This window comes from Plectropomus leopardus, chromosome 3, assembly GCF_008729295.1.
Source record: "Plectropomus leopardus isolate mb chromosome 3, YSFRI_Pleo_2.0, whole genome shotgun sequence".
Taxonomy (NCBI): domain Eukaryota; kingdom Metazoa; phylum Chordata; class Actinopteri; order Perciformes; family Serranidae; genus Plectropomus; species Plectropomus leopardus.
In genome coordinates, this window is record NC_056465.1 from 19,444,667 (window position 1) to 19,457,495 (window position 12,829).

General features: G+C 39.4%; 1 protein-coding gene across 4 annotated transcripts in view; it reads right to left on the reverse strand.

Annotated features, from left to right (window-relative positions):
* The window catches only part of opa1 (OPA1 mitochondrial dynamin like GTPase), a 49,117-nt gene that overhangs the window by 14,052 nt on the left and 22,236 nt on the right, over positions 1–12,829 (reverse strand). The window lies entirely within an intron of this gene.

Below are 12,829 nucleotides of genomic sequence, written 5' to 3' on the forward strand. Positions count from 1 at the left end.
ACTAAGGATCTAGTGTTTGTGTACTTGATACTCCTGGGGAGAAAATGGATCACTTGGCAGCAACTCTGCAGCCTGAGGTTTCCTCCTCCGTGGGAAAAAACAAACTTTTATTGTACCACTACTAAGCCCTCTTAGTTTACAGAGCTACACTATTGTCTAACTTATGTTGAATTAATTCAGAGTCAAAACCAGACTGTGGCAGGAAGAGTGGGATTCAATGTTACAGAAAGAGCAAAAAAGGTGGAAATAAAGAAGAAGATATAGAGGAGAGTGAGAGGGGGTGATGTGTGGAGTCGCAAAAGCAGATAAGAGTGTAAGTGGAGAAACAAAACGACAGAGGAAGTAATTCAAATTCATAAAAGGTCAGACTGAAGTGAGAGTTCATGTAAGGGCAATAGCCCCTAACGTGCCAAAGAGCAGACAGTCTGCCCACTGTCTCACTGCACAAAACCACCCCCACGTTCCAAAATCCAGACCAGTTGACTCAGACCAAGTTTAAACTGATATGGATACATCTGAAATTTTTCTTTTTGTAATTTGGCTTTCCATCAAGCTCTCCTTGCATTAAGTGACATTTTCGACCTCTGAAAACCAGACATCGTTCACAGCGGACAGTGAAGGACTGTGCTGAAGTTTGGATGGTGAAAACTTAAAATACAGATGTGCATCTGATTCACACAAATATAATCAGATACAATTCACCCATGCACAGTAGTGCCATCAATTAACAAAAATTCAGCCAATTCCTGTGAATTCTGCATCACCTTGTATTTTTGTCCAGTCTCTGCAACTCTTCAAAAAATTCCAACAATCATCATAGTTTCTCTTTAGTTTCACCACTCATAGCGAGTAATGTCACCAAACTCACTAGCATGTATGAGGCTGAGAAATCAAGCCAATGCAGAAGTGCCAAATACTGCAGCTCACTGAATGATCACTTGAGGCTAGCTCCAAAGCAGAGTCAATCACCACTGACCCCCACGTTAAAATTGACAAGTTACAGCAGAAATAAACATGTTTATAGCGTGATACAAAAAAAGGTTTTGGCCTCTATAGCTGATTTTAACATTCATGACAACTGTATGGGGGATGAAATTTATTATAATCCATTTGCATTTGATTAAGGCTGAAAGTTATGCATATTTAATGGTGGGCCAATTGAATGACAAGCGAGTGTCCTCAGCTTCCAGTTAGATCCACCCCTTGCTCCTCCACAGCTCCAGCCTCTTGCCCAAATATGTACCGCAAAACACAACTGAAGAAAGGCTGAAATGTGCAGACTAAAGACAAGACAGATCGTCATGACAGAGGCTGTGGCATTCACATCTGTTGCCTATGCTAAAAGAATCCTGGAGAGTTTGATTAAATATACATGGTCAGAGGTAAGTTAGTAGTTAGTTTGGTATAAATCACAAATAGTGCAGTTTTATTGTCAATGGAACAAGCCTTTGCCTTTAACTTTCAATGAATTCTATAAAAAATTCAAATAATTTTGCTCTTGCAGTTTTATCGCAAAAACACGCCTAAAAACATTGCAACATACACTGCAATATTTTAGAAAAGCTGCTGGGAAATCGGAAAATTTAGGCCGCAAAAATCCCAGAAAAAGCCTGAGAAATCCTGGAGGGACTGATTTGTAAACTGTGATCACGCAGGCACATGTGCACACAACACCTTGGGAAGATGCGTCATCCCTCACAGAGGAACACTTCTCATTGAGCCCTCACTAATCGCTCTGGAGGAAGCTGCTCAGAGGAGGAGGGGAAGGAGATGAAAGGAAACTAAGTGAGGCTGAGAGGGCATTCCGGTGAGCAAGTCCAGACAACCAGAGCCTCATTGTATTCTGCTTCCACACAGGAGAAAGGAAAAGGAGAAAGTGACTGCATGTGCAAACATGCAAACACTTCACACATTATCACTGTTGTTGAGAGCACCTTCTGTTGACACCTCTAATTCCTTAACGCTCAAATAGCTTCAAAACAAAAAGCTGAAATCCATAATTTTCAATCATCAGAGGCAACAAGCCTACTGTGAAGATAGTGAACTCATTGTATACGACTGTGTGATGGCCAGGTGTTCATTTAAATCTGCACGTCCAAAAATGTGCCAGTAACCAGCAATGTGTGACACTAATGGACTTGATTTTAGTGTCTGAAGACATAAACGCAGTAAATTGCTTTGCTTTAACCAAAATCAAGGCAATGTGCTGTCCAGGAAGTTTCCATACTGATAAAAATATAACAGGAAATGTACTCACTCACCACTTATACACAAGTCATTCTACTGATGGTCGATGACGATATGTGACGATACGATTCATGTTTCTTATTCTATCTGATTAGTCAAAGAGAAATCATAACTCCTCTTTGACGCACTGCAAGACAAATGTTGGGGTTGGATTATCGGACCAGCATATTGGCTAAAGGCAACTGGCTGAGTACATCACTTTCGCAATTTTGGTCTTTTTATTTTGCGAATATTGTTATGCCACCAAAGAAGAAAAAGATAAAGGAGGAGACGAAGGAAAAGGAGGAGAAGAAGAAAAAGAAGAAGCTAAAACTATCTCAACAGATCACACACAGATCACTGCAGTCCCCACTGCAGACAGATTTTCTATTGCAAGATTTGCAGGATACAAATACCTTGGCATTTTGCTCTATAAAAAAATCATTTTTTCAATTGATTGATTTCTAAACGACTGATTTTGCTGCTAGTTCAGGGATGGATCTGAAAAATTTAAAATAATAAACCAAATCTTAAGTAGGGCTTTGAAGAACTGAGAAATTGCAACATGAGCAGCATTTTGCAAATGTGTTCTCACATGCATCATCTAAAAAAACAAACTCATGTTCTCAAAAGGATCAAAGTATAACAAAAAGGACTCATTTAGGAACAAGCATAACGCACGCACACACCCCCTTATATAATGTATGTACTCCGTCATTGTCTCTCACATAACCTCTTTCCCTTGACGAAGGTTTTAAACTCAACAACTGACCTCAACTTCACACTGAAGAAAAGAGCTGATGAAATAACGTGTCAATAAAAGCCAAAGTGTGTGTGAGTGTGTGTGTGCAGCAGGTGCTCATGCCAGTGCACTGCACACACGTTCTTTATCAAGCCAATGAGAGGTATAAAAGCCATCGTGATAGGATTGACAGCTGGGAACCAACTTCTTCCCCTTCATGGGCTGATTCATGTGACAGAGTGAATACACCGGGAGGTGTAACAGAAGAACATAAAGAACTATAACTGCAGTTTACACAGCACATGGCAAAAGTGTAGACAGAGTGAAAGGTTATAGGTCACTGGCAGACAGAGAAATAGGGACAGTCAAATGAAAATAGAACCCAAGGAATGAGTCCTAAAACCTGGAAATCTGTTAGCATTTCAGAACCTTTGGTTCCCTCGTCTCAAAGTCAATGTTTTTTTAAATGGGTTTTTGGTTAGATGTCTGAAATAAGGCCTGTGGTTAACACAATCTTAAGAGATTTTCACATTTAGCTCTACAACATGAAATATGTCAGTAAATACTCGGGCTGAGTAAAAAAATCAGTTCATCAAAGCACTGCAATATGTTTTTTGCAAATTCAATATTAATACATACAATCCTGAAATTGATTATTTCTGCTCCCGTGGGGGCAGTGGGGGTGCCACAAGAGTGTGATTGACGTTGTTCAGAGGCCCCGCTTGACCCTAAAACAACATCATTACAATGGTGGCAGTGGTGCAAGGTAGCAGTGTGTTAAAATCAGCGCAGACTACATTAAAAGCCAACGTTTGGATACACGAAGTCGACAGTAATTACGTCGTGTGTGAGCCTCGTGAGTCAATGTTAAAACACTGGAACAATATGACGAACCTACGTGACCATTTGAGCCTACACCACGCAGATGTTTTGCAATCTGTTGCTTAAACTAAAGCTGTGGATCACACACAAATGCAGGCAGACAAATCCTGCATAAAAATGATTATTACTTGACCCTAACCCAAAAATGACCACTTTTCTGTACTTTAAATTTATTTTAGTTTTAATTTTTATTTAATGAAGAATAATGTAATGGTAAAATAAGTTTTGGTGTCAGTTTGTTCTAAATCAATCACAGATAATGCACGCTTTATTGAACACATATCAGAAGGTATTTGAATGAATTATCTGGGTATTTCTGACATCAGCACACATAACTGAATCGATTATGAAGCAACTGGATCAATATCAAATCAAATCGTGAACCAAAGAATCAAATTTGAATTGAATTGTGAGGTTCTTGAAAATACCCAGCCCTAGTAAATACCCTACTCATTAACTTTGAAGCTTTAATGTGTCTTAAAAAAGACTGTGGCAAACAAGTGGCCAAATAAATCACTTTCGCTGAACAAAATGTGTAAGTATCATAGATGTTAGTTTAACACAGAGCTTATTTTCTGCAATGATCCAAAATTAAATGGAAAAATCCCTCAGGCTTATTCATGAGGGCTGCGTTAGCTTTTGGGTTGACCTACAGAAAGACGTCTTCCCTGAGGCACTCTATTAGGGGTAAACTTAAAACTAATACTTTAGGAATACAAAAATGGTTAAAAAATACCATTAGTTGAAGTTAGCATACCCATTAAATCCCACCTCCTTGAAAAAGCCTCCATATGTAAAAAATCACAAGTGTGACACAATTTGCTGACACAAACTTTTTAGCAAGAAAGTGCAGTCACCATTAATTTTCACGAAGGTGAAATGTATAGAAGCTCACAATAGCTAATATGACATTAAATACTTGTATGGTGCACTTTCTCAAAACAGGCACCTTGCTACTTTTTCCAGGACAACACACACACATACCTACACACACACACACACACACACACAAAACACAATTTCTATGAGGGGCAATGAAGCAGCCAAGCAACATCCCAGTGGACTCCTAAGAGGCCTTTGCTTGAACACTAGTCCTGGGCATTGCTCCAGAGACGGCACTGTGCCCATACAGCTGGTCTGGCACACGCTGACAAACACGCGCGCACACACGCACACACACACACACACACACGCTCACGCACATGCGCACACACACATGCACACACACACCTCTTTGCAGTGTACATTGTACCACTCATTAACAGTGCTTTCACGCTCGCTCTCACTGAGGCAAACACCTGACCTGTATCTGAAACCTGAGCAACGCTGAGCCTGCCTGCGAGTAGAGGCAAATACAGCTTAACAACAAACTGCCCTTGGGAGCACATTTCTGCTTTGTTAAGTGTGTTTATCCTTTCTCCCGCCTCCTATCTGTCCCTCTTTTCCCTCCTCTCTTCCCTCCCTTTCTCAGGTGAAGGTGGGGTCTCCACTCTCTGTCAGGGGAGAGTAAAGGGAGAGAGGGACAGGGTCAGTTGGACAGAATTTGACAGCAAAAAAAAAAGCGACAAAGAGATCCAGAGAGATAGGAGAGGTAGAAAAGAAAGCTAGCTGGATCAAATAGCCTGTGGTATAAGTTGGCTGACCTGTGGGGTCAGGCCATAGTTTGGGCCTGAGGCTATCTGACCTGCTGTCTTTTGAAAGAGCTGAAGAATGAGAGGGGACTCTGAAGAATGATTTTCATAATACATCGAGTACGGTTGCTTCATAGACAGACATACACATATCCCTTTTGTCCTGTAGAGAATTGCAGTGATGGAAACAGGTGTGTGTGGCTTCTATAAAGTGCCCTAGACCCAGATTAAATAACTAAACTTAAAATACAGTTTAAACACAATGATGTTGAAGTTGCAAAGATACAACTTTGACTGAAATGCGTTTCAGTAAAACACAATGACCACATTGTCCTATAAACAGGGGGGGTCTTGACCTATCCAAATTCTTCATAATACAGAATACAAGGGCTGTATCCGACTCAGAATTATGCCAGTCAAATTGGATTTGGTTGTTCAATACAAATATTTGAAGATTTGTTTTGTTTTTCATATTAACTTTGTTTGATGTTCGGTGTGACAGCGGCGTTCACATAATACAGTAAACAAGCACAGCACGAAGGATCTCAAACTTGCAGTGACATTTTTTGCTGACACTACATATCAAACAAAAGCCATGTCGTATTGAATTACTGTGATCTGTAAATTCACCACCTCTGAGCAGAGGGTCCCTCACTCTCCTCCTCTGTGCCGCTGCCTGCACGGCCACAGCTCTGTGTTATCAAGGAGTAGCGTGAAAGTCAAGAGCACTCACTACACAGCAAAATCTACAGACCAAAATATCCCCTGATGTACAATGTAAAGAAAAAAACGAGTGCTCAACTGGAAGCAGTCTCAGTCGACTGAGTGGTCTCCGACTGATTATTTGAATCTTGGACTTTTTAAAAAATACACTGAAATTTTGCAAATTTTAGACCTGGCAGCAACTGAACATGCCAATGCATAACTGAGGATTAAACCCGCAACAAGACTTTTAAGAGCCCCGCCAAGTGGAAAAGTTTCTGCAAATTACAACTTTTTATTTTTTAGAAACTTTTTTGTTCAAAAGACTTTTGCCCCTCAGAAGCTCGCTCACTCTGTGCTTTGAGGCGTGTCACCGAGTCAGCCCATCAGCCATGCAGTTCAGTCTAGACTGATGGACCCACATACCCACGCCTACACAAGCGGGTCTAGGCTGCATTACACAGAGAGGTCTGTGCAAAGTGTCAGACAGCTAATGACCCAGATCCTCCACTCACCCACTAACTCAACCAGACAGATTGACAAAGCTAACACTCTGAAATGTACAGCTTCCTGGTAGAAGGGAAAGAAAGATCTGCCATCACCATAAAATTAAGGCTGTTATACAGGCATGCGGAGAGACATGTTTGCAGAATATATTTCAGGTATGTTTTTATATCAAAATGAGAGGAGTTACGATTTTTTTTTTTTGCATTTTGAGGGGATATTTCCATGCATCTACTGAAGTGTAGTGTGTAGACAGTAGAGACAGACAGGAAATGAGAAAAGAGATTCATGCAGAATAAAATGCAACAAATGTCCCAAGCACAATCCATACCAGGAAGGTTGCAGTTCAGGGTCAGCGCCTTAAACCTCAAAAGAATTAGGGCACCCAGAATGATGTTAAGTTTGGCATTGGTAGATTTAATTACATCTAAACTCTAGTTTAATTGTATAACACTTCAACATCACACAACAATTGTACAATGACAAGATTATTTCTTAGCATTGAAAACCTGCGAGCTTTGGCTTTGACCCTCTCAATGTAGGCTGCACTGATATAAAGCTTTTTTTGTGGCATAAATGATTGAATTGGCCAAAACTAAACATAAAACAAAACATCTGATCTTTAGTGAGAATTCTGACCACCTTGCAAGCATTTAGGCATAAGCTATATTTATCCATGCTTTCCATTAAACAAACAAAAAAAATCGCAGGAGTGAAAGTGGAAAAGAGTGAAAAACTGAAATTTACTACTGAGATAAGTTTACACGATCCCACACTGTGAGACAGACCACTGTGAGAGGGTATGTTGCAGATGCACAGGTGTGTTTCTACCCTACAGATCCCATGACAGATTCCAGCCACATTCCCACATCTATCAGTGTGTGGAGTCTTTGGTGGTGGGAAGTGGGAATGGCATGCCTGTTTGGGAAAATTTGGGATCGACTTGCCTTGTAGGATATGCAAGGCCAGGCAGGTCTAAGCATTCCTGACAGTGTGTGGAGTGGAGAGAGGACTCTCTCTCTCTCTCTGTGTGTGTGTGTGTGTGTGTGTGTGTGTGTGTGTGTGTGTGTGTGTGTGTGTGTGTGTGTGTGTTCTCTGCTCTCCACTCGGCTGGTGTCACAGAACACCTGACTCCACTGCAGAGGGAATGAAAACAGCCCCCCTGCAAAAATGAATGTGTGTGTTTGTACAGGTCAAGGTGATGACTGTTTTTAAATACCTAGGAATCATTCTAGATTCAAAGCTGCTGTTTAAAAGGTACCATCAAATTTTACATGCCTAACAATATGCAAAAAGTGCTTCATGGCTGACATTTTTCTTGTATGTCGACACAGAATTCAGCATCAACCTGGTTCCCTCATCGAAAAGCCTATGGGATTTTTCCATTTGATTTTGGCTCACTGAAAAAAAAAAAGCTCTGTGGCAAACAAATGTTTATGTTACTTACACATGTTCAGCAAGATAATCTTCACAAATGAACGCCACTTAATCGATTTTTTAAAAATTAATGCGATTGCAAGAAGTAGAAAGCTTCTGTTAGACTGTAAACAAACTACACCACAGTCAAATGACTCAACATTGAAGCTGTAAAGTCATGTTCAGCAGGATGGCATTCTGTAGTTTCATTTGGCCACTGGCTAACAACTGCAATCCTCAAGACATACATAAGCTTCAAAATTCACAAGTTTCGTATTTACTGACATATTTTCTCTAAGTCTCTAAAGCTTCTGTTAACTACAGACCTTATTTCAGGCATTTAACCAAAAACCCATTCAGAAAAACCCATTGACTTTGAGAGAAGGGTGCTGGAAGTGGTAAAATGCTAATTAATTTCCAGGTTTTAGGACTCATTCCTGGGGCACTTTATAGGGCCAAACCTAACAACACAGGCAACCTCTTTATGAATGTAATGATCTTGTCCCACAAAACTATTTTAGAAGCTGATCACAAGTAAGTATGACAACTCCAAAATCATCTGAGTCCTTTTAGAAACGGACTCTAAAAACTCTTGACTGAAAGGCAAATAGCTATCATGACTGCCAAACAGAACAAAAGTACAATTTACTTAAGTTTGATAGTTTTAAACATTTTTCAGATTCTTGCCTCATCTTTAAGGTCTCACATGGGCTTGCACCTCCCACACTGAGTCTGTTCTTAACGCAGGAGGAAAGTAACGGCAGGGCAACAAGGGCAACTACCAGAGGGGACTGTGTTGTACAACACAAATGCAGCAAGTTTGAGCAAACTGTCTTCTCAGTAAGCGCCACCTACTAATGAAATAGTCTTCCTATTAAATTAAAAGAGCACTAATTGTCTAACCTTTAAAATAAACTTAAGAGATGGCTTAAAGCAAACCAAACTTACAATGATAAGTTATCATAGCATCTCAACTCCTGCACTGCTTATTTACATTCTCATTTTTTAAAAACATGTCCGCTACTTTTTAAAATATATTTACATATCATATTGTACTGTAGAGCTTGTTGAAGCATTGTGTTGATAACTTAGGCCACATGTGTTATAACCCACCCAGGGACAACATATGAAAATGAGCTCATTATCTAACTCTGGCACATTTATTTTAAGGAAACTGAAATGTTAACATGAACTGTAACTACTTAATAAATAAAAAGGATGTTTTTTTTCTGTGTCTCTTTATGTTTTGACTCTTTATGTTTTTGACTGTCTATGTACCGCGTACCGGTATGCTTGGTGAAATTTCTGCGCATGCATGTTTGTCTGCTTGAATACACAAAACAGTAGTATGTATTGTGCAATAACTGGAGCAATAATTCAGCTACAGCAATACTTTGTGCAATTACTCAACTGTGCAATATTCTTCCAGCTCTTGAATATATATTTAACATATGTTACACATGTCGTAAGTATTGTATATATTCTTACTGTTATTCCAATTTATTTCTGTATTGTGTGGTAAACTGTAGTATCATAAATAGATTTTAAATATTTCTGACTTTATGAGCTTTATGAATTGTAATGTAGATAAGGCACATAGTTTGTTTGGTTTTTTTTACAAACTTTATAGTCGCTCGCACACTAGAATGTAAAATATTTAAAAATGATAAATATGTTCAATGTGTAGTGTGTAAAGTATTACATATAAAGTATTTCTTATTCTGTATCATGTTCTCACATGATCTGGGTACATGTGTGTGTTTTCAATAGTAGTAACAGAAGAAAAAAGTCACTGAATAGGTGTGTGTGTATTTCCTAAGGGTGATAACTAGGTCTTGGTCAACCAAACCAAACACACACACAGATAGGCAAACCACTAAAAGTCTTGAGTAATTCATTTGTGCGCCTTTACGACATGAGTCCCCTATCAGTATTCAGGAAGTCCATATGAAGACGGGAAACAATAGTGTTTGTGTGCACGTGTAAGAGTTTAAATAAATGTAGAAACCCTCCTACAGGGTTAATGTTTGATGGGCGTTGCTGCGGCTTCAAACATTCAATTAGATTGTGTGTGTAGAAGCCTAGCTAGAGTATCTGGCAGCAGGAAGCAGACAGAAGGATGAGATTTCTTAGGGCAAAAGGGCAAAGCACCGCCAACTGAATCCTGTCACCACACAGCCAGAATCAGAAATATGGCTGGTGTACGAGTCATAATTTCACATAAAACTGTTCTTTAGATCAAAATCGAGTGCCTATTACTGATATTCCACCATCACACATTAAAGAAAACATTGCCACAAAAATCTATTCAGCCCTATATTACTATAAACATAATGTACATAAGACAAGATTACTGTAGTCAAGTCCAATACAGACTGGCTTGAGTGTTGAGTTTTCCTGAGTTAAGGATAATTTTCTTTAATGTGACTGCATAGCTATGCATTCTTCTGTCTTATTTTAAGACACTCATACTAATTTATGAAAAATTGCTTGAAACAAATGAAATTGCATTGGGCTCAGACAAAATGCTTAACTCCACTGGCAAAAATGTGTCTTGTTTGCTGAAAATGGTCGTGTAGATGACGATGAGACTGACTGATTTTTTTAGGCTGATGTTTTTTGCAGCCAAAGGATTTTTAAAGAAAATACACATTCATGAATCATATTTTAATTACCTCTTAGAAGTGTATTTAAGACATTTTTATGTCTTTTAATCCCTAAAATCTAGATTATGCAAGCCTTTCAGAGGTTTTAAGGATTTGATGGTGTAAATTAGATTAAAATGGTGTGTGTGTAAATAACCCTTGCCTGTGTGTGTCTTTGTGATTACAGGAACTACGATTATTTGTGTGTGTCCCACAGAGAGTTCAGTAATGGAAACAAGCCTCACATGCTGCTCTGTGAATACAGACTCTGCTTAGCAAGCAGTTTTGCTGAATAAGACCAACGCTGGAGACGACTCAACCCTCATTGTACTAGCTGTTAAAAGGACCCTTCAGCAAGCAGACAGGTAAAAATTAGTGGATATGTCGGGCACACCCCCAAGATCAGTCTTTCAGAACTTACTAACGGTTCAGAAATAGCACATGTGCACAGTGTCAATGTCCAAAGACTACACTGAGCACATTCCTAGATGTTTTTAACCCAACTTAATTGAGGCAAACTCTTCTGCATTTACTGATTTTGAATCTATTATGTAAACACACATTTGTACACATGCAGAAAACTGTTTTTCACAGGTGGGGAAAAGGGGAAGATTGGTCATTTGCTTAAACAGCCTCTCAACAGATGGTTTATGTCTTGAATCATGCGTCAGCAGGGAAAAATTAGGCAAGTTATTCTTATCTATAGCACTCCCAATAACTGCTGTAAATCCCCTGCAGATTAATCAAGATTTACACATCCATGGATAGACCGGACAATGAGTACAGGTCTGGTCATGTCACTGGTGGCAGAGTCCAAGACATGACTAATGGTAAACAGCTAGACGGGTAGTTTGTGGTGCCAAAAAGAAAGAAATATTCGTTATCTGTCTCTGGTTACCATTGGTGCCAGGCTCACACTGAGACCAGGGCCAAACTGGTGGTATGACTCATCCCACCAAAACGAGGACGCGGCATTCGCAGTATTGTGTGCTCTGGTCTGGGTCATGACCCTTGTAAAAACTTCAAAATTATGATTCATTTAGTTAGAACGACTATATTTCAAGATTTTCCAAATAAATCTAAAAATATATCACTAAGTTATTCAACTATTCTATTTAGTGCCTTAAACCAAAACACTAACATAGCTTTAGATGCAGCAGATAAAGGTGGCCAGTGGTGTGTGTCAATCATTTTAAGTGGTGGATATCTGATTTTGGAACAACATTTTTTTACAATTATGCAGGAACACCTGAGGCTTCTGGAGCACTGCAGACTGCATTTTCCAATTTGAAGTGAATAAAACATTTCACCAAGTCCAGAGAGAAACCATTTAGTAAAATCAAAGAGGGTGTCTATTATAATGTATGTGTTGTCGCTGATTAAGTAACAGTCACCATGCTCTGATGTGTGTGTGTTTGTCAGAAAGAGACTCTAAAGGACAGAGACATAAGAGAGAGAGAAAGCAAGTCTGGGCTCGTCTTTTAGGCATGTGGGCACTCTGCAAATTGTGCTGCGTTTTATCAGCAGAGTTGTGTTAACAGAGAGCTGGGCTGGTGGCTAGACTTGACAGGCAGACAGCCAGCACACTGCTGCAGTCACACACTCAAACATCAATTACAGACCCCAGATATAGAGTAAAAAATGCATATTTGTGCATAGGATGAATGTCATCAGAAACAGATTTTTAGACTTGTGGGGCCAGCCATACATGTGGGGATGAACATAGTGGGTTTGGGTGAGGTACCAAAAAATGATAAACTTAGTAAAAAAGTTTACACCAGCCCAACAACTTGTGAGACAAGTGCACACCAGTGTACATGCCCCTGTTGACAATGCAGCAGCATTACTGCTTATTATATTAAGAATTTTAACCAAGTGTCTGAGAGAACAGCAAGAGTGCATTTTTCTTAAAATGAGCTTATAAAGCAAATTTCCAGTTGACATCCAAGTTATTTTGCACTGTATTAGATCGATGCTTCAACTGAATGGATACTGAACAGCACTGGATACTGCCATATGAGACTGGTCAATACCATTTCCTTTAGCACTAGTGCCACCTATTGACAACTTCAAGATCTCAT